A 27,095-nucleotide genomic window follows, 5' to 3' on the forward strand; every position below is an offset into this window, starting at 1 on the left:
AGAAACCAATTTAGATAATTCACTGATTATGGTTACAATCTCTGAAACCAGACACAAAGGAAAATGTCCCCTTTTATCATTTCAGCTTTAGAATAAAAACTTACCAGATTTTCAAAAATGTGTAAGCCATAATTTAAACTGGTTGAGAAATTAAGTGTTCTGAAAGTTAGTATGCCCTTCAGTAAAGGTTCCATGTGCATTTGTGCATGTGCCTGTGTCTGTATGTGCCTGTGTGTTTATGCTTGCGAACAATATGGCCATCACTACATTCTCTCCTCGCAATAGCTACTCAAGGGTTTCAATTCTGTGACGCCGCTAGATCCTTCAGTCCTCTCAACAACCTTAAGCCTTCTTGAGAATGACTTAGCAGTATCCAGGTGGTAAGAATGAAAAAGCAGACAATAAAATAACATTTTTCTTTTGAATTTTGGTAAGAAAAGTATTCTTTGGGGATGAATGAGGAGGCAGAGCGTACAGAGGTAGCAGTGAAGGATTAAAACATGCTTAATGATAACAAAGATTTTTTTTCAAGTCAGAGGGAAGCTACTTAAGGAAGCCAAAAGATTATTTGAATATCTACATTGATTGAATTACTACTGTATTCAATTGCTTTAGACTTCAAGTTTCTTTATCTGTCAAATGGGGAACTCATAGGGCTTACTTATTTCTAACTACATAGGAAGTAAACTTCATAGGATTGGCTAATACATAATTCTGGGGAAGATGGTTAGGGACAGGGAAGCCTTGTGTGCTTCAGTCAATGGGTCGCAAAGAGTCAGACATGACTTAGCAATTCAACAATATATAATTCTAAATTTTTTACCACGATGAAGAGCACAGGTACCTAGACTCACAGACTGTTAAACTATCAGTTGCTTAGAAATCCTCTAGCCCACTGCCCGGGGACAGAGTCATTTGTTTATGGTCAGCATCAACTTAGAAGGACAGCTATGCCAGGAAGTCAGTAGCTGTCTTGTTTCTATCTTGTGCCTTAAATACTGGGAAGATCTAAAGAAAGGAACAAGATCTTTGAGCACCTGACTCGAATGGGTTAATAGCTGTTTAACCATTCATATCTGTTTACGTCCTTCAATCAGAGCCTGGGGGTGAGTGTAAGGCAGAGATTACAAATTGAAAAGCCTCATAGGCCTTTGAATTGAAAAATGTAAAAGATATAGAAGGAGCCAGGCAAAATCAACCTAAGTGATATGTTTGGCCTCCAGGCCACAGCTTTGACCTCTGACAGGGTGGAGGCGGTGCCTCCAGCTCCAGCAGGTTTGTACTAAAATCTGTTTCTGCATAAGCACAAGTTTGGCCAAAGTGCCATCAAGACATTCTCCCAAACAGCTCTTGATAACCCCAGAAAATCCACTTGGGAGATGAGGGGCAGTTCTCTGTTTTGAACTCAGGAGTGCCTGAATTGGGAAGAAAACTTTGAAGTGTGCTTCAAGTTTCTCACTGCAGAGAGAACCAAGAGGCAGAAGTGGAATTTTGGCTAGACCTTTAACTTTTAAGCCAGGGCTGGCTAAGGTCTGAAAGGTATTATTGTGTCCTGAGCTGGTAGCAAATTGCAGACTATCAGAATAACATCTCTTATTGTTTTAGAAGAATTCAGAAATTAGGCATCAAATCGAACTCCTTAAACGTCTCACCTACTTGTTCTGCAGATGCCTAAATTCCACCGACTAATTAGAGATCCCACTTCAGATGCAAATTCTTCTGAGGCAGCAAATAGCTAAATTAAATTTATTCTGAAATAACAGATTACCAGGCTTTCTTTAAAACAGCTTTGAGGAGGGGAAAGGAAGGTTTACAGTATGGAGTTGCTAAAGGATTTCGGGGTGGGGGTGGTGGAGACACAGACATTTGTGCTATTGTTTATCAAGGAACCTGAGGTGGCATTGTGCTCTGGGGCATCACAGATTTTCTGGAAAGCTGGTGTGGAGGGAATAGCTGTCCACCTGTCCATGCCCCCATCCTGGTATGCTTAGACTGAAGAATCTAAGGACCCCAGAAAGAGTCTGACCAGAGGGAGACTGAAGGATCCAAAGATGAACTTTATTTCATAATTTTCCCTTGAGTTGACCTGATATATTATATCTCCACTCCTCTAAATCTTTAAATTTAAAATTGAAGTTAAAATATTTAAATATCACTCAACTTATATGTCTTTCTCAGAAAAAAAGACGAGTCAAACAAGAAAACCAGAGTCATCTTCACCTACCACCCTTGGTGGTGGCAAAGATGCAGAAAATCAGATATTCTTAAGTATTCCTGGCAGAGATGTGAATTGAAATAATAGTTTTGGCATATTATAGGTAGATATAAAGTTTCTTGGTTTTAATGTATTATTCAGTTCAGTTCAGTCACTCAGTCATGACTGACTCTTTGCAACCCCATGGACTGCAGCACGCCAGGCCTCCCTGTCCATCACCAACTCTAGGAGTTCACCCAAATTCATGTCCATTGAGTCGATGATGCCATCCAACCATTTTATCCTCTGTCGTCCCCTTCTCCTCCTGCCCTCAATCTTTCCTAGCATCCGGGTCTTTTCTAATGAGTCAGTTCTTTGCATCAGGTGGCCAAAGTATTGGAGCTTCAGCTTCAGCATCAGTCCTTCCACTGAATACCCAGGACTGATCTTTAGGATGGACTGGTTGGATCTCCTTGCAGTCCAAGGGACTCTCAAGAGTCTTCTCCAACACCACAGTTCAAGAGCATCAATTCGTTGGCGCTCAGCTTTCTTTATAGTGCAACTCTCACATCCATACATGTCTACTGGAAAAACCATAGCCTTGACTAGATGGACCTTTGTTGGCAAAGTAATGTTTCTGCTTTTTAATATGCTATCTAAGTTGGTCATAACTTTCCTTCCAAGGAGTAAGTGTCTTTTAATTTCATGGCTGCAGTCACCATCTGCAGTGATTTTGGAGCCCCCCAAAATAAAGTCAGCCACTGTTTCTCCATCTGTGTCCCATGAAGTGATGGGACCGGATGTCATGATCTTAGTCTTCTGAATGTTGAGCTTTAGGCCAACTTTTTGTCTCTCCTCTTTCACTTTCATCAAGAGGCTCTTTAGTTATTCTTCACTTTCTGCCATAAAGGTGGAGTCATCTGCATATCTGAGATTATTAATTATTTCTCCCAGTAATCTTGATTTCAGCTTGTGCTTCATCCAACCCAGCATTTCTCATGATGTACTCTGGGTATAAGTTAAATAAGCAGGGTGACAATATACAGCCTTGAGGTACTCCTTTTCCTATTTGGAACCAGTCTGTTGTTCCATGTCCAGTTCTAACTGTTGCTTCCTGACGTGCATACAGGTTTCTCAAGAGGCAGGTCAGGTGCTCTGGTATTACCATCTTTTTCAGAAGTTTCCACAGTTTATTGTGATCCACACAGTCAAAGGCTTTGGCATAGCCAATAAAGCAGAAATAGATGTTTTTCTGAATTCTCTTGCTTTTTCAATGGTCCAGCAAATATTGGCAATTTGATCTCTGGTTCCTCTGCCTTTTCTAAAACCAGTTTGAACATCTGGAATTTCACAGTTCACATATTTCTGAAATAGTAGCATATAATATTTTGCTAATTGTTGTTAAGTAAGTAATAAAAAACAATTAATTAATGTATTATTATTTGACAACAATTAGCAAAATATTTGCTATTATTTTATTTAGAATCTTTGTGATTACGTTAGTAAGTGAGGTTGGTATATGTCACCATTCCTCTTGGTTTTTGTATAAGAGTTACAGTATATTTTCGGTATGAATTGGGAATCTTTTTAAATTTACCTATGCCCCAGAACAATAAGTGTAACGAAGGAATTCTCCTACAGGCAGATTTAGTAGAATGTTTATAAGCTATCTAGCACTGAAGCATTTTTAGGGATAGATCACTGATCATCTTTGTAAATTTTCAACAGCTATTAATCAGTTTAGATTTTCTGCCTCTCTTAGGCTCAATTTTATATATTTTCTGATGTAGTCAAAGATTGCATCTAGATTTTCAAGTTTGTTGGTGTACAATTACACACGTAATTCTCTTATTTAAAAATCTCCTTTATATTTACAAATCTATGGACGTTTTTTCATTCCTCTTTCATTTGATCAAAATCACTGTCATTTTAAAGAATCAGATTTTCATTTTATTGATCAATAGTATTATTTAAAATTTGAAGTTACTATTCTCTGCTCATTATTTCTTCTGCTTTTGCTTCCTTAGCTGTTCTTTTCCTAGAAGTTGACTTCCTGGTCAATTTATTTTCATTGTTTGTTCCTAACAAATCCATTTATATGTTTATGTATCTCACATGTTTTTATATGCCTCATGCAATTTTCATTATTTTAAAATATATGCAATTTAATTTCTCTTAAAATTGTTTTAATACTAGAGAGTATATGTACATATATATTTATAACATTTTCTAAATGTATTATTTTGTTTGAAAAAAGTGTTTACTCCCTACTTGCTGGGTACAAGTTCAATATTATATATAGATTACATACTACTTTTTATTCAGATATCTACATATTTACTTGTTTCTTCTTTCTGATTACTCATGTTAAAATCTCCTCTTAGGTCACAGTTATTCCTTGAAAGTAAGCATTATTTCCTTTGTATGTTTTGAAACTTCTTATAAATATATACATATTGATGAAAAAATTTGTGACAATCTGTTCTTGGTAGATCGAACTTTTAATCAACATATAATGTCTCCTTTTCCTATTTAATGCTGTTTCTTTGTATTGTATTTTGTTTTACGCTAATATTGTAGTTGTCACACATACACATATAGGAGATTAGGATGTGTCTGGTATATTATTCCATCTGATTGTCACTCTTCTGTGGTCATTTTGTTTCAGGTGTGTATCTTGTAAACAGCAAGGCTAGTTGTCTTTTCTAAAACTCAAATAGAACCTCTCTCTCAAAGGCAGAAATGAATTCAGCTACATTTAATTACTATTTTTTTGTGTGCTTTCTTTCGTCATATTTCTGTTTTCCATTGTCTAGATTTTTTTATCATTTCCCTTCTGCACCTTCCTTTTCCTTTGACAGTATCATATATTTGCATACATAATACATACACATGGCAAAAACAGTTCCAACAGTATAGAAAAATATTCGGTGAAAATTAACTGTATCATTTCTATTGTCAGTTTTCCAGCACCCCTTTAGAAAGGTAGCCAGCATTATTAGTTGTAGAGATGCTCTATACACATATATAGAGAAATACATGTGTCTCCCTTTCACATAAGTGGTGGCAAGTTGTACATGCTACTTTATACTTCACTTTTTTTTCCACTTGACAATCTATCCTGGAGACCATTCCATTCAGCCACAGAGAGATGTGTACCATTATCTGTTCAGTGCTTAATGTTTCATTATATGCATGTACTTCTATTAATGAATATATGGGTTGTTCCCAATCTTTTGTCAACATTAGCACCACTACAGGGGATACCCTTGTATGCACATGGCTGAATGTATCTATAGGATAAAATTTGTAGGTATGGAACTTCTTGGCCTAGTTAATCTGAGAGGAGCTCTTTAATTCATTATTCTGATTCTAATCCCAATCAATCAAAATCAATCTATTTTGATCCTTTATGATAAGTGAAATATCTTAATTATTTAGAAAACTATAGTTTCTATACCTGCTTTTAATAATCCAGAAATTACTTAAAATTTCTTATCTCCTAATATGTTACCCTCTTCCACCTTTGTCCATGCTGAGCTGATAGGGATGCATTTAAGGAATATATTTTTTGTCATTTTGGTTTTCTTGTCATTTTGAAGGGTAGAAGAGATAGTCATGTGTGTTCATTCTATCAAATCTTGTTAATGCAAATTTTAATAGGAAAAAATTTTAAATTAGGTAGAAGTCATTAATCTAATTATTTTAAAGGCAATTTAGTAAATGAAGCCTGATTTTCTTGTAAGACTGGTATTTTCCACATGCAGCCTAAAATTGATTTGACATGGTCGGTTATTTTGTCAAAACACTATGGAATATAGAGAAATTAATGCGTTCTTCAAGATTTCAAAACAACAAATATCAAATATTTTTGTTAAAGAAAAACACAACTTTCCCCCGAGTTTAGTTTGACATTTTATGTCTTTAGCTCGCTTGTGGACAGATTGCCTTAGCTTGGGTGGAATTCTGATTCTCACATGAATGCAAGTTCAGTTGTTCAAGATGAGATGATTTCGCTGTTCTCTGCCCTTTATCCTATCTGCTTCAGTTCTTGCTTCATTTTGCACCCCTTTAAAGTCAAGAATTTGTCAGTCTCACCCTCTGCATACAAGTGATTCATTGAACACACCTTTGCTGAGCTTCTCTGTGCTAGGCACTGTTTAGGATCTGGGAACAAAGCAGTGAATGAAACTGACAAACAAGTCCTGCCTTCACAGAGTGTAGTCTAGTGAGGAGAGACAGAGGGAAAGTAACTTAACATATGACATGTCAGACTGTGGAAAATGACCTACCGCAGTGCTTCTCACTATTAACGTCTTTCTCCATCCCCACTGTCACAGCAGTGCTCAGTCTGTAGTACCTTAACTACTCCAGTTTTCCAGTATTGGTCTTTCCATTCTAGTCCCCATGCAGCTATTTAAGCAATCTTCCTGATGATATAACCCTTCTTATTAAAATTTTAATGGCCTCAATTATTTATGGTACAAAACTAAAAATTCTTAGCAGGGCATTCAAGGAATGCTGGTATTCCATTCCTGGCAATTTCTTTTGTCTTGTCTCTTGCTGACTACATCTTCACCACCATGCCCTTGCATCCTCTCCCACCACCACAGCCATGACCCAACCTCACACACCTGATGCCCACCTTGTGCTGAAAAACTTAATCCTTTCAGGGGTTTGGATGTTGTTTCTAGCCTCTTAGTCTTTGTTCATTCAGTTCTTTCTTTTTGGAAAGCCCTTCTCTCTGCTTAGTGAGCAAACTACAAGAATTTCATTGACATATACTACTGAAGAAGCCTTTCTATAGAATTAGGATTGGAACCCTCACTTTGTGTATTTATGATACTCTGTAAGGCTGTCTAGCATACTACTTTAACCCTTCATTGCCCTTATTTGCACATATGTCTCTTTGTTTTAAAGAGAGATTCATGTGCAGACAAGATTGCTAGTCCCTGCTCAGTAAATATTCGTTAAGCGGATAAATCATCACCAAACAGTTGTGTTCAGGAAACTGGTTTGGAGAAACCAAAAAGTAAAAAGTATCACATTCCACACACAAATGGTAACAGCTAAAGTGAACAGGACTGTTAGGCTACAGATCAAGAGTATATTTTAAGCCTTAAGAGTAAATTTTGACACAAGAGTCTCCTAGACACTATATTACTGCTAAGCACTTAGTCAAACATTATGTGATAGAAACTAGGCAGACTGAGTTTTAGAAATTATTGAAGCTTTAGTGATAATACATATAATATATAATATAATATGTAATAAATAAAAGAGGAGAGTATAACAGTTGGCTTAAAACTCCACATTCAAAACACTAAGATCATGACATCTGGTCCCATCACTTCATGGCAAATAGATGGGGGAAAAAATGGAAATAGTGACAGACTTTATTTTCTTGGGCTCCAAAATCACTGCAGATGGTGACTGTAGCCATGAAATTAAAAGATGCTTGCTCCTTGGAAGAAAACCTATGACAAACCTAGACAGTGTAATAAAACCAAGACATCACTTTACTGACAAAGGTCTGTATAGTCAAAGCTATGGTTCTTCCAGTAGTCATGTATGCATATGAGAGTTGGACCATAAAGAAGGCTGAGTGCTGAAGAATTGATGTTTTCGAGTTTTAGTGCTGGAGAAGACTCTTGAGACTCCCTTGGATTGCAGAGAGATCAAATCAGTCAATCCTAAAGGAAATCAACCCTGAATATTCATTGGAAGAACTGATGCTGAAGCTGAAGCCCCAATACTTTGGCCATCTGATGCGAAGAGCAGACTCATTGGAAAAGACTCTGATGCTTGGAAAGATTGAATGCAAAAGGAGAAGAGGGCAGGAGAGGATGAGATAGTTAGATAGCACTGCTGACTAAACAGACATGAATTTGAGTAATCTCTGGGAAACAGTGAAGGACAGGGAAGCCTGGTGTGCTGCAGTCCAGGGGGTTGCAGAGTCAGACATGACTTAGTGACTGAACAACAGCAAAAGTATTAATATGACTTTTATGCGATATAGGTGGCACCAATTAACCCAAAAGTATTAACCCATATGTTTCACCACAGTGTTTGAAACTTTGGTGCCTTTTGGATTGAATCATAGTTTAGACAAAGACCTGAAGCAAGAATATATTACAGAAAAATGAAAAAAGACCCAGAAATACAGAAATGATTTGGGATAAGTAATTTTATGTTTGAAGAATGTCTAGTTCATTTTCTGAGCAGCAAACAAGTACAGTTACCACCTAAATAACAAAATAAGAGATTTTGTGGCTGAATTAATCATGGACTTCCCACTTATAAAAGCCCGCAGGTATAGTTGAATAAGATAAAGGCACAGAAAAAAAAAAAATACTGAGAAAATTAAACTGACTCCCGTTAATCATAAATTAGCTTAATTTGTGATTTATATTTATGTCACAGTGAGCAATAAATCTGTGAAAGTAGACATGGAGATGGAGGCTGGCTTTTGAAAATGAAAATAACCATGATATCAAACTGAAAGACATCCATAAGCTGCAAAAACACTTTGGCTCAATCTATCAAAAATAGAAAGGAACATTTTCACAATCATTTCATGCTGTGTTAGATATGGAAGAGATGATATCTGAGTTTAACAAATGCTTTGTAACATGTCTGAGAATTTTAGAGAAATACCATAGCTACACAACAGATAATCAGCAAAGTTCATATGATTTTTTTAGGAATTTAGAAAAGTTAAACAATAATAATGCTAACCAATAGATTTAAAGACATCAAACATGCTACATCTGGAAATTCCTTAAAGGACACATCTCTAAAATATTTCTTATTTACTCATTAAATTACTTAATAAAGTCTGGGGATATATTTCCTGAGGATAGAAGCAGGAAAAGAAGGAAAGAATCAGACTCGTAAGTAATTCAATCATCACAATGCAATGACTTTTAAAAATCATCAGCGTAGCAGAATATTTCCCCGATGAATTATTAATGTTCCAGACAATTCAAAATAATTGAGTGATTAATAGAAAGTGCAAAAATCCACCTTCATCAAGATATAGAATAATACAAACCCCTCGATAAGGATCCTAACAGGAATCCTGGTTGGTAATAAAAGGTATTTGAGCAGATAGTGGCTTCAGTTTTCACTTTGACACAATCAAAGGCCACTTAGTATAGGGAAGAGGACAGTGCAGCTGGATGACTGGCATACTATGCACCTAAAGGTTACTCCTATTTGATTTCCAGCGTTTCAAAAGTGAACGCCCTTTGCTGACAAAACTCTTAAAGTTAACGTTTTGCCAAAGGTATGGGCTTCTAGTAATGAACATGCTAATTTACATGGAGGAAAGGAGAAAATCAAAGGAAATGCAAACATACCTAGGTCAAGAGGGAGGGGACATATGTATACTTATGGCTAATTCATTCTGTCATTAGGATGGATTCCCAGAAGTTTGGCGATTTTGTCACTCAAACGAATCTCATAACTAGAAATGAGTATTTTATTAAAAAAATACATACATTACATAAGCAGTTAGTTGTAGTTAAAAGGAAGCTTGTGTTGTCCTTGAATCAGACATGTTGTAATGGCCTCCAATTCCATTAGTAAAAGTGCTGCAGAGAGGGTAGCCACTCTCATAAAGCCAGTTGCACCAAAATCGTAATGGGAAGAGACACATGTATATGCTGAAAGGGCAGACTTCACACATGGAGGCAGAGCAGCTACAAGCAAGGTCAGAAGTCCCATCTCTATCGGCACCACTACTACCACTGAAAATTGTTGTCATGTCTGACTCTGCAATCCCATGGGCTATAGCCAGCCAGGCTCCTCTGTCCATAGAATTCTCCAGGCAGGAATACTGGAGTGGGTTGCCATTCCCTTCTCCAGGGGATCTCCCCAACTCATGGATGAAACCCAGGTTTCCGCATTGCAGGCAGATGTTTCACTGTCTGACCCACCAGGGAAGCCTCAGTGGCACAGCTGGTAAAGAACACTCCAGCAGTGCAGGAGGCCCATGCTCAGGCCCTGGGTGGGGCAAGTCCCCTGGAGGAGGGCATGGCAACCCGCTCCAGTACTCCTGCCTGGAGAATCCCATGGACAGAGGAGCCTGGCTGGCTATAGACCATGGTGTTGCAAAGAGTCCGACGTGACTCAGCGGCTAAACCACCACCAGCCACCATAAAGAATTTAAGCTCTTATTTTTTGAAAAAAGGGTCTTGAAATATAGATTGACCTCATCACTTTCTCCCAGTTTCACTTCCCTTATTTTTATTTTTTAAATTATTTATTCTAATTGGAGGCTAATTACTTTACAATATTGTAGTGGTTTTGCCATACACTGACATGAATCAGCCATGGGTGTACATGTGTTCCCCATCCTGAACCCTCCTCCCACTTTCCTCCCCATCCCATCCCTCAGGGTCATCCCAGTGCGCAAGCCCTGAGCACTCTGTCTCATGCATCAAACCTGGACTGGCGATCTGTTTCACATATTGTAATAAACATATTTCAATGCTATTCTCTCAAATCATCCCACCCTTGCCTTCTCCCACAGAGTCCAAAAGACTGTTCTTTACATCTGTGTCTCTTCTGCTGTCTCGCATACAGGGTTATCGTTACCATCTTTCTAAATTCATAAGTAAGTAAGTAAGTAAAGTCGCTCAGTCGTGTCCAACTCTTTCTGACCCCATGGACTGTAGCCTACCAGGAGTCTCCCTCCATGGGATTCTCCAGGCAAGAGTACTGGAGTGGGTTGCCATTTCCTTCTCCAGGGGATCTTCCCGACCCAGGGATCGAACCCTGGTCTCCTGTATTCCAGGCAGACGCTTTAACCTCTGAGCCACCAGGGAAGCCCCTAAATTCCATATATATGCATTAATATACTGTATTGGTGTTTTTCTTTCTGACTTACTTGCTCTATATAATAGACTCCAGTTTCATCCACCTCATTAGAACTGATTCAAATGCATTCTTTTTAATGGCTGAGTAATAATATTCCATTGTGTATATGTACCACAGCTTTCTTATACATTTGTCTGCCAACGGACATCTAGGTTGCTTCCATGTCCTGGCTATTGTAAACAGTGCTATGATGAACATTGGGGTACACGTGTCTCTTTCAATTCTGGTTTCCTTGGTGTGTATGCCCAGCTGTGGGATTGCTGGGTCATATGGCAGTTCTATTGTTAGTTTTTTAAGGAATCTCCATACTGTTCTCCATAGTGGCTGTACTAGTTTGCATTCCCATCAACAGTGTAAGAGGGTTCCCTTTTCTCTGCACCCTCTCCAGCATTTATTGTTTGTAGACTTTTTGATAGCAGCCATTCTGACCCGTGTGAGATGGTACCTCATTGTGGTTTTGATTTGCATTTCTCTGATAATGAGTGATGTTGAGGATCTTTTCATGTGTTTGTTAGCCATCTGTATGTCTTCTTTGGAGAAATGTCTGTTTAGTTCTTTGACCCATTTTTTGATTGGGTCATTTATTTTTCTGGAGTTGAGCTGCAGGAGCTGCTTGTATATTTTTGACATTAATTCTTTTGTCAGTTTCTTCATTTGCTATTATTTTCTCCCATTTATCTTTTCACCTTGCTTATAGTTTCCTTCATTGTGCAAAAGCTTTTAAGTTTAATTAGGTCCCATTTGTTTATATTTGCTTTTATTTCCATTACTCTGGGAGGTGGGTCATAGAGAATCCAGCTGTGATTTATGTCATAGAGTATTTTGCCTATGTTTCCCATATTTATAATTTATTCTTTTGATGCTGTACAGGTCCCAAGGCAGTGCTGTCTCAAATAAGTAGGTGGTGCAAGTGAAATCATTTGGTGAACATAAGCTTTGGATACTGTTGTTTTGTTTTGGCTTTTTTTGGTTTGTTTTAGCATGTAAGTCATGTCACAATATGGTAACTGTTGAATATTGGTCATGAACCCAATCAAGGCTCCTCAGGTCCATGTCTGGAATCTCCGTCATAGTCTAAAGAGCACACTGTGATTCTAAGCTGACACACAGTGAGGACACGAAAAAGTGACCAGCTGATTTTATGATGAGGGCAAAAACAGGAACAGGCTAAATGCTTCATCTACTAATTTTCTGGGGGAAATTTTAGTGGGGCTGTCTACAGGACTGGAAAGCAAAAAACTGAAAGTCACTCAGTAGTGTCCAACTCTTTGTGACACCATGGACTATAGCCCACCAGGCTCTTCTGTCCATGGAATTCTCCAGGCAAGAATATTGGAGTGGGTAGCCATTTCCTTCTCCAGGGGATCTTCCCAAGCCAGGGGTCAAACCCAAGTCTCTTGCAACACAGACAAATTATTTACCATCTGAGCCACCAGGGAAGAACAGGGCTGAAACTAGATGACAACCTGTTACCTACTATCTCCTGCTTTTGGTTCTCTTACTGACAGTTGATGCTACCTCTTTCATAAAGATACCCCATGAAGAGATACCCCACGTCCAAGATAAGAGAAACCCAAGTAAGATGGTAGGTGTTGTGAGAGGGCATCAGAGGGCAGACACACTGAAACCATAATCACAGAAAACTAGTCAGTCTGATCACACGGACTACAGCCTTGTCTATCTCAATGAAACTAAGCCATGCCATGTGGGGCCACCCAGGATGGCCAGGTCACGGTGGAGAGGTCTGACAATGTGGTCCACTGGAGAAGGGAATGGCAAACCACTTCAGTATTCTGCCTTGAAAACCCCATGAACAGTATGAAAAGGCAAAATGATAGGATACTGAAAGAGGAAATCCCCAGGTCAGTAAGTGCCCAATATGCTACTGGAGATCAGTGGAGAAATAACTCCAGAAAGAATGAAGGGATGGAGCCAAAGCAAAAACATTACCCAGTTGTGGATGTGACTGGTGATAGAAGCAAGGTCCAATGCTGTAAAGAGCAATATTGCATAGGAACCTAGAATGTTATGTCCATGAATCAAGGCAAATTGGAAGTGGTCAAATAGGAGATGGCAAGAGTGAATGTCGACATTCTAGGAATCAGCAAACTAAAATGGACTGGAATGGGTGAATTTAACTCAGGTGACCATTATATCTACTACTGTGGGCAGGAACCCCTTAGAAGAAATGGAGTAGCCATCATGGTCAACAAAAGAGTCCGAAATGCAGTACTTGGATGCAATCTCAAAAACGACAGAATGATCTCTGTTCATTTCCAAGGCAAACCATTCAATATCACAGTAATCCAACTTATTCCCCAACCAGTAACTCTGAAGAAGCTGAAGCTGAATGGTTTTACGAAGACCTACAAGACCTTTTAGAACTAACACCCCCAAAAGATGTCCTTTTCATTATAGGGGACTGAATGCAAAAGTAGAAAGTCAAGAAACACCTGGGGTAACAGGCAAATTTGGCCTTGGAATATGGAATGAAGCAGGGCAAAGGCTAATAGAGTTTTGCCAAGAGAACACACTGGTTATAGCAAATACCCTCTTTCAACAACACCAGAGAAGACTCTACTCATGGACATCACCAGATGGTTAACACCAAAATTTGATTATATTCTTGCAGCCAAAGATGGAGAAGCTCTATACAGTCAGCAAAAACAAGACAGGGAGCTGACTGTGGCTCAGATCATGAACACCTTATTGCCAAATTCAGACTTAGATTGAAGAAAGTAGGGGAAACCACTAGACCATTCAGGTATGACCTAAATCAAAACCCTTATGATTATACAGTGGAAGTGAAAAATAGATTTAAGGGCCTAGATCTGATAGACAGAGTGCCTGATGAACTATGGAATGAGTTTCGTGACATTGTACAGGAGACAGGGATCAAGACCATCGCCATGAAAAGAAATGCAAAAAAGCAAAATGGCTGTCTGGGGGGGCCTTACAAATAGCTGTGAAAAGAAGAGAGGCGAAAAGCAAAGGAGAAAAGGAAAGGTATAAGCATCTGAATGTAGAGTTCCAAAGAATAGCAAGAAGAGATAAGAAAGCCTTCTTCAGTGATCAATGCAAAGAAATAGAGGAAAACAACAGAATAGGAAAGACTAGAGATCTCTTTAAGAAAATTCGAGATACCAAGGGAACATTTCATTAAAAGATGGGCTCGATAAAGGACAGAAATGGTATGGACCTGATGGAAGAAGAAGATATTAAGAAGAGGTGGCAAGAATACACAGAAGAACTATATAAAAAAGATCTTCATGACCAAGATAATCATGATGGTGTGATCACTCACCTAGAGCCAGACATCCTGGAATGTGAAGTCAAGTGGGCCTTAGGAAGCATCACTATGAACAAAGCTAGTGGAGGTAATGGAATTCCAGTTGAGCTATTTCAAATCCTGAAAGAGGATGCTATGAAAGTGCTGTACTCAATATGCCAGCACATTTGGAAAACAGCAATGGCCACAGGACTGGAAAAGGTCTGTTTTCATTCCAATCTCAAAGAAAAGCAATGCCAAAGAATGCTCAAACTACCACACAATTGCACTCATCTCACACGCTAGTAAAGTAATGCTCAAAATTCTCCAAGCCAGGCTTCAGCAATTAATGAACTTAATGAATTAGTGAACTTCCAGATGTTCAAGCTGGTTTTAGAAAAGGCAGAGGAACCAGAGTTCAAATTGCCAACATCCGCTGGATCATCGAAAAAGCAAGAGAGTTCCAGAAAAACATCTATTTCTGCTTTATTGACTATGGCAAAGCCTTTGACTGTGTGGATCACAATAAACTGTGGAAAATTCTGAAAGAGATGGGAATACCAGATCACCTGACCTGCCTCTTGAGAAACATGTGTGCAGGTCAGGCAGCAACAGTTAGAACCGGACATGGAACAACAGACTGGTTCCAAATAGGAAAAGGAGTACATCAAGGCTGTATATTGTCACCCTGCTTATTTAACTTATATGTAGAGTACATCATGAGAAATGCTGGGCTGGAAGAAGCACAAGCTGGAATCAAGATTGCCTGGAGAAATATCAACCTCAGATATGCAGATGACACCACCCTTATGGCAGAAAGTGAAGAGGAACTAACAAGCCTCTTGATGAAAGTGAAAGAGGAGAGTCAAAAAGTTGGCCTAAAGCTCAACATTCAGAAAACCAAGATCATGGCATCTGGTCCCATCACTTCATGGCAAATAGATGGGGAAACAGTGGAAGCAGTGTCAGACTTTATTTTTTTGGCTCCAAAATCACTGCAGATAGTGACTGCAGCCATGAAATTAAAAGACACTTACTCCTTGGAAGGAAAGCTGTGACCAACCTAGATAGCATATTCAAAAGCAGAGACATTACTTTGCCAACCAGGGTCCATCTAGTCAAGGCTATGGTTTTTCTAGTGGTCATGTATGTATGTGAGAGTTGGACTGTGAAGAAAGCTGAGAGCTGAAGAATTGATGCTTTTGAAGTGTGGTGTTGGAGAAGACTCTTGAGAGTCCCTTGGACTGCAAGGAGATCCAACCAGTCCATCCTAAAGGAGATCAGTCCTGGGTGTTCATTGGAAGGACTGACGCTAAAGCTGAAACTCCAATGCTTTGGGCACCTCATGTGAAGAGTTGACTCTGCTACCCATGAGGAAAGCAAAATAAGCCCTTCCATTTTCCTGTGCTGGACAGTTTTCACAGCCCTTTCAGAAGCATCACACAACCACCCTGCAGAGGCCTGAAGGTGAGTGGTAGAGTCCAGACTGACATCCAGATGGGTTTCTCCTTCTATAAAATAAGGAGCTTGGAGACAGTGGCCACTGTAACAGCACCTCCATGATGGTCTCCTTATCTCCTGCTTCCCAGTATTCATGCCTTTGGGTAACTCCTCCCCATGTGGGCTGGACTGAGTGACTCTTAAAGACTAGACCATGGCAGAAGTGATGGGATATAACTGTTGAGATGAGGTTATAGAAAGACTGTGGCTTCTGTCTTAGGAATGCTCTGTCACCCTCTCTCCTTCTTGGCTATTTCCACTCTAGGGAAAGAAAGTGACTCTTTTGGTGAAGAACTGATGTTTCTGGTCAAGAGCCAGAGAGGATGTGAGGCTGGGCAGTATCCATGTGAGACAGCTTGGAGGCAGATCTCCCCCAGGTGAGCCTGACGTGACTGCATCTGCTGTCCACATGACTGTGGGACCCTGTCATGTAGGTACCCTGAGCCATAGGCGCCAGCTAGAGGTGTTCATCCTTGCTGCTCTGGGATTCCTGACCCACAGAAACTGAGATAATAAACATCTGGTGGTTTTCAGTTACTGGGTCTTGTGGTAATATGTTACACAGCTATATATATAACTAATATAATTGCCTTTTGTCTTTATAAACTGTGCTTTATCTTATTGTTTGTAAAACTAAGATTTGCTTATTATTAAAGTGGTGTTGGAGAGGTCTCTTGAGAGTCCCTTGGACTGCAAGGAGATCCAACCAGTCCATCCTAAAGGAGATCATCCTGGATGTTCATTGGAAGGACTGATGCTGAAGCTGAAACTCCAATACTTTGGCCACCTCATGCGAAGAGTTGACTCACTGGCAAAGACCCTGACTCTGGGAGGGATTGGGGGCAGGAGGAGAAGGGGATGACAGAGGATGACGTGGCTGGATGGCATCACCGACTCGATAGACATGAGTTTGGGTGAACTCTGGGAGTTGGTGATGGACAGGGAGGCCTGGTGTGCTGTAATTCATGGGGTCACAAAGAGTCGGACATGACTGAGTGACTGAACTGAACTGAACTTTCATAAATTATATTGCTAGGTGATCTACCTTACTGGATACCAGTGTGACATCTGCCAGTGGTCCAGCAATATTTCTAGAAATTTCTTTTTAAGCTTCATGGTCTTGGCTGGTAGAAGCAAGAATATTTGTCATCTATCATCTTGTCAGCCAACCAGATGGGTGAAATTCAATTTTACTGAAATCAATATTTTCCATCTCAGGAAGGACACTATTGTGTTCACAGGCATTATCTTCTGTACTTTTATAAAATAAGTAGATATCGCTGAGGAGAATACGCAGGACAAGAGATGGTTCTTATAGATCAGCACCATATGGGCTTTTTATTAGGGTGTAATAAATTTTAGTTTGGGTTTTTTTGGGTTCAGTTCAGTTCATTCGCTCAGTTGTGTCTGACTCTTTGCAACCCCATGGGCTGCAGCACACCAGGCCTCCCTGTTTATCAACAGCTCCTGGAGTTCACCCAAACTCATGTCCATTGAGTCAGTGATGCCATCTAACCATCTCATCCTCTGTCATCCCCTTCTCCTCCTGCCCTCATTCTTTCCTAGCATCAGGGTCTTTTCCAATGAGTCAACCCTTCACAGCAGGTGGCCAACTGGAGTTTCAGCTTCAACATCAGTCCTTCCAATGAACCCCCAGGACTGATCTCCTGTAGGATGGACTGGTTGGATCTCCTTGCAATCCAAGGGACTCTCAAGAGTCTTCTCCAACACCACACTTCAAAAGCATCAATTCTTCGGTGCTCAGCTTTCTTTATAGTCCAACTCACACATCCATACATGACTACTAGAAAAACCATAGCCTTGACTAGATGGAAGTTTGTTGACAAGTTAATGTCTCTGCTTTTTAATATGCTGTCTAGTTGGTCATAACTTTCCTTCCAAGGAATAAGCATCTTTTAATTTCATGGCTGCAATCACCATCTGCAGTGATTTTGGAGCCCCCCAAAATAAAGTCAGCCACTGTTTCCACTGTTTCCCCATCTATTTGCCATGAAGTGATGGGACCAGATGCCATGATCTTAGTTTTCTGAATGTTGAGGTTTAAGCCAACATTTTCACTCTCCTCTTCCATTTTCATCAAGAGGCGCTTTAGTTCTTCACTTTCTGCCATAAGGTAGTTTTATCTTATTTTCTTCACCATCACAGAATGAAACTGCATCTTTTTCTTTTTTTTTTAATTAAAGGATACTTACTTTACAGAATTTTATTGTTTTCTGTCAAACCTCAACATGAATTAGCCATAGGTATACACATAGCCCTCTCCCTCCTGAACCTCTCTTCCATCTCCCTTTCCATCCTATCCCTCTAGGTTGATACGGAGCCCCTGTCTGAGTTTCCTGAACCATACAGTGAATTCTTGTTTGCTATCTATTTTACCTATGGTAATGTAATTTTCCATGTTACTCTTTCCATACATCTCACCCTCTCTTCCCCTCTCCCCATGTCCATCAGTCTATTCTCTATGTTTGTTTCTTCACTGCTGCCCTGTAAATAAATTCTTCAGTACCATTTTTTTCTAGATTCCATATATGTACTCTAGAATATGATATTTATCTTTGTCTTTCTGACTCACTTCACTCTGTATAATAGGTTCTAGGCTCATCCACCTCATTAGAACTGACTCAAATATGTTCATTTTTATGGCTGAGTAATATTCCATTGTGTATATGTACCACAACTTCTTTATCCATTCATCTGTCAATGGACATGTAGGTTACTTCCATGTTATAGCTATTGTAAATAGTGCTGCACTGAACAATGGGATACATGTGTCTTTTTCAGTTTTGGTTTCCTCACGGTATAGGCCTAGGAGTGGGATTGCTGGGTCATATGGGGCTGGAAGAAGCACAAGCTGGAATCGAGATTGCTGGGAGAAATATCAATAACCTCAGATATGCAGATGACACCACCCTTATGGCAGAAAGTGAAGATGAGCTAAAGAGCCTCTTGATGAAAGTGAAAGAGGAGAGTGAAAACGGTGGCTTAAACCTCAACATTCAGAAAACTAAGATCATGGCATCTGGTCCCATCACTTCATGGGAAGTAGATGGGGAAACAGTGGAAGCAGTGTCAGACTTTATTTCTGGGGGCTCCAAAATCACTGCAGGTGGTGATTGCAGCCATGAAATTAAAAGATGCTTACTCCTTGGAAGGAAAGCTATGACCAACCTAGATAGCATATTCAAAAGCAGAGACATTACTTTGCCAACAAAAGTCCATCTAATCAAGGCTATGGTTTTTCCAGTGGTCATGTATGGATGGGAGAGTTGGACTGTGAAGAAGGCTGAGCGCTGAAGAATTGATGCTTTTGAACTGTGGTGTTGGAGAAGACTCTTGAGAGTCCCTTGGACTGCACGGAGATCAAACCAGTCCATCCTAAAGGAGATCAGACCTGGGTGTTCATTGGAAGGACTGATGTTGAAGCTGAAACTCCAATACTTTGGCCACCTTATGCGAAGAGTTGACTCACTGGAAAAGACTCTGATGCTGGGAGGGATTGGGGGCAGGAGGAGAAGGGGACGACAGAGGATGAGATGGCTGGATGGCATCACCGACTTGATGGACGTGAGTTTGGGTGAACTCTGGGAGTTGGTGATGGACAGGGAGGCCTGGCATGCTGCGATTCATGGGGTCACAAAGAGTCAGACACAACTGAGCGACTGAAGTGAACTGAACTGATGGTGATTTTATTCCTAGTTTTTTAAAGAATCTCCATACCATCGTCCGTAGTGGCTGTATCAATTTACATTCCCACCAGTAGTGCAATGCATTCCCTTTTCTCCACACTCTTTCCAGGATTTATTGTTTGTAGACTTTTTCATGATGGCCATACTGACCAGTGTGAGGTGATATGTCATTGTAGTTTTGATTTGCATTTTTTCTAATAATGAGCAATGTTGAGCATCTTTTCATGTTTTTTAGCCATCTGTATGTCTTGTTTGAACAAATGTCTGTTTAGGTCTCTTTCCCACTTTTTGATTGGGTTGTTTGTTTTTCTGGCATTGAGTTGTATGACCTGCTTGTACATTTTGGAAATTAATCTTTTGTAAGTTGTTTCATTGCTATTATTTTCTCTTATTCTGATAGTTGTCTTTTCACCTTGCATATAGTTTCCTTTGCTGTGCAAAAACTTTAAAGTTTAATCAGGTCCCACTTGTTTACTTTTGTTTTTATTTACATTGCTCTAGGAGGTGTGTCATAGAGGATCCTGCTTTGATTTATGTCATCCTATGTTTTCCTCTAAGAGTTTTATAGTTTCTGGTCTCACATTTAGGTCTTTAATCCATTTTGAGTCTATCTTTGTGTATGGTGTTAGGAAGTGTTCTAATTTCATTCATTTACATGTAGCTGTCTGGTTTTCCCAGTGCCATTTATTGAAGAAGCCCCACTGTATATTTTATATTTGCCCCATTGTATATTCTTGCCTCCTTTGTCAAAAATAAGGTACCCATAGGTGCATGGGTTTATTTCTCAGCTTACTGTCTTGTCTATATTTCTGTTTTTGTGCCAGTACCATACTATCTTGATAACTGTGGCTTTGTAGTATAATCTGAAATCAGGAAGCTTGATTCCTCCAGCTCCATTCTTCTTTCTCAAGACTGCTTTGGCTATTTGGGGTCTTTTGTGTTTCTATATGAATTGTGAAACTTTTTGTTCTAGTTCTGTGAAAAATGCCATTGGTAATTTGATAGGGATTGCATTGAATCTATAGATTGCATTTGGTAGTATAGTCATTTTCACAACATTGATTCTTCCTACCCAGGAACATGGAATATCTCTCCATCTGTTTATGTTATCTTTGATTTCTTTCATCAGTGTCTTATAATTTTCTGTGTACAGTTCGTCACTTTAGATAAGTTTATTCCTAGACATTTAATTCTTTTCATTGCAATGGTGAATGGGATTGATTCCTTAATTTCTCTTTCTGATTTTCCATTGTTAGTATATAGAAATGCAAGTGATTTCTGTGTATTGATTTTGTATCCTGCAACTTTGCTAAATTCACTGGTTAGCTCTAAAAATTTTCTTATACTGTCTTTAGGGTATAATATATATAATATCATACCATCTGCAAACAGTGAGAGTTTACTTCTTTTCCAATCTGGATTTCTTTCATTTCTTTTTCTTATTTGATTGCTGTTGCTAGGACTTCCAGAACAATGTTGAATAACAGTGGTGAAAGTGGACACCCTTGTCTTGTTCCTGAACTTACTTACAATGCTTTCAGTTTTTCACCACTGAGAATAATATTTGCTGAGGCTTATCACATATGGCCTTTACCATGTTGAGGTAGCTTCCTTCTATACCTAATTTTTGAAGAGTTTTCATCATAAATGGGTGATGAATTTTGTCAAAGGCTTTTTCTGCATCTATTGAGATTATCATATGGTTTTAATCTTTCAATTTGTTAATATGGTGTATCACATTGATTGATTTGCATATATTGAAGAATCCTTGCATCCCTGGAATAAACCCAACTTGATCATGGTGTATGAGCTTTTTGATGTGTTGCTGAATTCTGTTTGCTAAAATTTTGTTGAGAATTTTTGCATCTATGTTCATCAATGATATTGGCCTGTAGTTTTCTTTTTTTCATGTTGTCTTTGTCTGGTTTTGGTATCAGGGAGATGGTGGCCTCATAGAACAAGTTTGGAAACGTTCCTTCCTCTGCAATTTTTTGAAAGAGTTTTAGAAAGATAGGCATTATCTCTTCTATAAGTGTTTGATAGAATTCTGTGAAGCCATCTGGTCCTGGGCTTTTGTTTTTTGGGAGATTTTTTATCACAACTTCAACTTCAGTACTTGTAATTGAGCTGTTCATAATATCTATTTCTTCCTGGTTCAGTATTGGAAGATTGAACTTTTTAGGAATCTGTCCATTTCTTCCAAGTTATCCATTTTATTGCCATATAGTTGTTCATAATAATCTCTTATAATCCTTTGTATTTCTGCATTATCTGTTGTAACCACTCCTTTTACATTTCTAATTTTGTTGATGTGATTCTTCTCTCTTTTTTTCTTGATGAATCTGGCTAAAGGTTTGTCAATTTTGTTTATCTTCTCAAAGAACCAGCTTTTAGTTTTATTAATCTTTACTATTGTTTTTTTTTAATTTCTTTTCATTTGTTTCTGCTCGGATCTTTATGATTTCTTTCCTCTACTAATTTTGGGGTTTTTTGTTCTTCTTTTTCCAGTTGTTTTAGGTGTAAAGTTAGGTTGTCTATTTGATGTTTTTCTCATTTCTTGAGGTAGGATTGTATTGCTATAAACTTTCCTCTGAGGATTGCTTTTGCTGCATCCCACAGGTTTTAAGTTGTCATGTTTTCATTGTCATTTATTTCTAGAAATTCTTTGATTTCCCTTTTGATTTCTTTAGTAACCTGTTGGTTATTTAGAAACATGTTGTTTATTCTCCACTTGTTTGTGTTTCTTACAGTTTTTTTCTTCTAATTGATATCTAGTCTCATAGCGTTGTGGTCTGAGAAGATGCTTGATATGATTCCAATATTCTTAAATTTACTGAGGTTTGATTTGTGACCCAAGATGTGGTCTATCCTGGAGAATGTTCCATATGCACTTGAGGAGAAGGTGTATTCTTCTGCCTTTGGATGGAATGTCCTGAAGATATCAATGAGATCCATCTCATCTAATGTATCATTTAAGACTTGTGTTTCCTTATTAATTTGCTGTTTTGATGATCTGTCCATTGGGGTGAGTGGGGTGTTAAAGTCTCCTACTATTATCGTGTTACTATCAATTTCTCCTTTTATGTTTATTAGTGATTTATATTTCGAGATGCTCCTATATTGGGTGCATAGATTTTTACAATTGTTATGTCTTCCTCTTGGATTGATCCCCTATCATGTAGTGTCCTTCCTTATCTCTTGTGGTCTTCTCCATTTTAAGGTCTATTTTGTCCAATATGAGGATTGCTACTCCAGGTTTCACTTCCATTTGCATGGAATATATTTTACCATCCTCTTACTTTCAGCCTATATGTGTCTTTAGGTCTGAAGTGGGTTTCTTGTAGACAGCATATATATGGGTCTTGTTTTTGTGTCCATTCAGCCAGTCTGTGTCTTTTGGTTGGAGCATTTAATTCAATTACATTGAAAGTAATTATTGACATGTATGTTCCTATTGCCATTTTCTTAATTGTTTGGGGTTGATTTTGTAGATCTGTTTTCTTCTCTTGAATTTCTTGACTATATAAGTCCCTTTAACATTTGTTGTAAAGCTGGTTTTGTGATACTGAATTTTCTTAACTTTTGTTTGTCTGAAATGCTTTTTATTTCTCATACATCTTTTTTTGAGTTTGTCACAATTACCAAGACATTGTATACCTCTACAGCCCAACTAGTCCTTTGATTGTGATCTCCCCAGGGAAAGTGATGCCCAGAAGCCACCACAAAATGCCATAGACTGAGGGGTTCTCTTTCCTCCCTTTTCAAATCAGTCCAGTTTCCCTGGCAACAATCTTGTTGACAGTTTCCAAAGTTGATAGACCAGATACCCCTGGTCAACCCTCTGGGAACCTGCCCACTGGGAGTGCATGCTACCTGTTACTGAGTCCATCTCATGGCAAATCCCTTGGCTAGGGCAATCCTGAGTCTTATCCAGTAAGAGAGGTCTTTGAGGGTAAAAAGAATATTTTAGATTAGTTTCTCACTTTAGGAAAAGATACATTTTGCTTCTCCTTCATTTCCTGCCCAAGCATAAGGATCACCTAAAGTGGTTAGCAGACATTTGGTCCTGTCCAATTTCTCCATAAGACTTTTGGTCCATGCCAAAAAGGCCCTGAACTTTGGTCCTATCCAAAGTATCCATGAACATATTTGGTCCATGCCAAATGGTTTGGAAAGAAGTATCACGGACATTTTGGTGTGGACCAAACCTCTTATGGATATTTTGGACAGAACTAAGTGTCCTGTGGAGAAGGCAATGGCACCCCACTCCAGTACTCTTGCCTGGAAAATCCCATGGATGGAGGAGCCTGGTAGACTGCAGTCCATGGGGTCACTAAGAGTCGGACATGACTGAGTGACTTCACTTTCACTTTTCACTTTCAAGCATTGGAGAAGGAAATGGCAACCCACTCCAGTGTTCTTGCCTGGAGAACCCTGGGGACGGGGGAACCTGGTCGACTGCCGTCTATGGGTCACATAGGGTTGGACACGACTGAAGTGACTTGGCAGCAGCAGCAGCAAATGTCCTGCAAGGCCAGAAACAAATAGTTGGAAGGCAGGACATGTAAGCTTGTTAAGATTGGGGGATTTGCTTTCTTCCAGGCTGGTTTTCTACACCTTCCCTGATGGAGCTGTCAAAGACAGCTGTTTAAATAATACCCACTTTAGAGCCTGTGGAAGAATCTAGTATAAAGGGGGGGGGGGATGTTTTAGAGGAAAACACCCATTTCAGCCTCTGTGAATACTTTCAGATTCCCGAGTCTTCTTTGTGAGGCTAACAAAAACAAAACAAGTGACAAAATAAAACAAAGACAAGTTTCCTATGACATATGTCTGTTTTCAAAGAGATATTGGTCTATTCACCTTACTTCTCTGAATCTTGGTTTTACCATCCACAAAAAAATAACTGACTGGGTGATAACTGGGGTTGTTTTTAGCTCTACAATTCACATAATTTCTCTCCTCATGCTCAGAATGGCAGAAAACAGCATTAGGGGCATCTGATAGATTCAGCTTTCTACCTGATACATTAATTGTATCCCCTTAACACTATCCCTATGAAGGGATTTGATTTTTATGGATGATTCTATATGAAAAATCTTGTTTTCATTTGCTGCTTTATCTAATCTATTAGCTTTGGGCAAACTACTATAATTTTTAAAAATTGAGATATATTAATAATTGGCATAAAGCACTATAAATTTAAAATATACACTATGTTGATTTGATACATTTGTATATTGCAATATGATTACCACTACAGAGTTAACTAAATGATCTAGCAATCTCACTTCTGGTTATATGTCCAAAGAAAATGAAAACAGGATATTGAAAAGACAGTGTACTCCATGTTAACTGTATCATTATTCACAACATCCAAGATTTGGAAACATCCTAATGTCCATCAACAGATGAATGGAAAAAGTAGATGTGGCATATGTATACAATGGAATATTTTTCATTCACGAAAAAGAAGGAAATCCTGCAATTTGCAGGATACCACATGAATGGATCTTGAGGTCATTATGCTAAGTGAGATGTCAGAGAGAAAAAGACAAATACTGTATGGCATCACCTACATGTGAATCGATAAGAGTCAAACTCATAGAAACAAATCATCATTTTTAAGTGTTCCCCTTTTATGTTGCTGGACCAAGTCCCTATAATCTCTGTTCCACACCATGCACACCATATTATTGATACTTAGCCCATTAAATACCCAGCTCTTATACCTATGAAATTGGTTAAGAGGCACTTGACAACCCTTTCTGAGTTCAGGAAATCCTGTCACTTTCATGACTCAAGGAAACACCCAAACCCACACTGTGGGCACTGGTCTAGCCTCTGAGTTCTCATCGTACATGGTCCCCCACAGCCCTCTTGGCACTCTGAGACATTTTATGCTCTGGATTGGAGAGGAAAGATTGTGTATAGAATGTGAGCTTTAGACTCATAAAGATTCAGGAGTGAATCACGGCAGTTGCTAGACAGGTTACTGCTTAGGTGCTACTGTTGTGTCTGACTCTTTGGGATCCCATAGACTGTAGCCCACCAGGCTTCTCTGTCCATGGAATTTTCCAGGCAAAAATGCTGGGTTGCCATTTGCTTCTCCAAGGGATCTTCCTGACCCAGGGACTGAACCTGTGTTTCATGCATCAGCAAGCAGATTCCTTACCACTGCACCACCTGGGAAGCCCTCTTTGAGCTTCAGTTTCTGTTTATGTGAAATAGTGATAACTTTTTGCCTATTTACAAAAAGAATTATTGCAAAGCTTTATGTGGAATTATCTTTTTAAATTCTATAGCATCGTTTCTGGGATCTGGTATGGACTCAAAATTGTTAATTTCCTTCCCATTTGGTACCCTTATCATGTTCCCCAGGCTTTCTCTCTCCATTGTGGTGGCTTTGCCTGTCTGTTCTCTCTGCTGGCACATCTTGCCCCTGAAGCTGTGTCTAACCCCTTTGCCCTCCCAGGCACAGTTGAAGCATCACCTCCTGCAAACTTGTCTTGATTCTGATCATCCTTTACTTGGGTTACGTGTCTGTCCTCTGTACTTCCTTGGAATTACACGAATATACCTCTGACACTGTACCACAAACACTGCCAACACTGGGGACAGCAATATTATTGAGGCCGCTTGTATGTTGCCCAATGTGCCAAACACTGTGCAAGCACTTCATAAACATGACCTCAGCCAGTCTCACAAAACGCTATTGTCTGATTCCTGTTATTCCCATTTCACAGCGGGTGACCTTGAGGCCAGAGAGCTTAGGTTCCATGCGGAAGCCCATGCAGTTAGGAAGGCGTATTTGAATCTAGACAGCCTGTTTCAAGGGCATAAATCTATTTGCTTGTCTGCCTCTTCCCATAGTCTCTGATTTCTTGGAAGACAAGCATATGTCCTCCGTCTCTACATTCCTGTTACCCAGTAGCGTCACTGACACATCATGAGTGCTCAGTGAATGTTTGTGGAATGAATCCTTCATTCTGAGTTCAAATCTGGCCTGTAGTTTTCAGATGGGGACTGTATAATGTATACAAAGACTGTCTCCCTGACCAAAGTTTAGTCAGGCTCCTCTGAAGACTCTCCTCCACTAGGCTCTAACCTCTGGGCTTCCACATTCATCTCTGCATTGATCAACTAGTTTTAGCAAAAATCCTCTGCCCTCAATGTCTTATCACCCTCAGCATCTGGCAAAATTTATCATCCTCTCCCACTGCGCCACCTCCCTGGCCCCCTGTCCCCCCAGGTGATATTTGATCATCCTGGCCTGCCATCAGCAAGAATCCTCTTAGGCCAGTTTAGCATCCTACCCTCTTAGTAATTTTCCGTTCAGGGACCCTCCTCCTTCAACTCCTTAGCTATAAATAAATCCCTACTTTTCCTTGTTCTGTTTAAGGTTGAGCCCAATCTCTCTTCTTTACTGCAAAATGCTATTGCAGTACGCCCTTGAATAAAGGCTTCCTTACCATCTTTAACAAGTATTGGATTATTTTTTTCTTTGACATGGCTGAGAGTAAATATTTCTCGTTGCCCCCTC

The 27,095-nt window shown here is 39.3% G+C and overlaps 1 protein-coding gene across 6 annotated transcripts in view; it reads right to left on the minus strand.

The window, feature by feature from the left end:
- TRPM3 (transient receptor potential cation channel subfamily M member 3) overlaps nt 1-27,095 on the minus strand; it is a 614,509-nt gene that overhangs the window by 140,043 nt on the left and 447,371 nt on the right. The window lies entirely within an intron of this gene.

This window comes from Oryx dammah, unplaced genomic scaffold, assembly GCF_014754425.2.
Source record: "Oryx dammah isolate SB20612 unplaced genomic scaffold, SCBI_Odam_1.1 HiC_scaffold_1, whole genome shotgun sequence".
NCBI lineage: Eukaryota > Metazoa > Chordata > Mammalia > Artiodactyla > Bovidae > Oryx > Oryx dammah.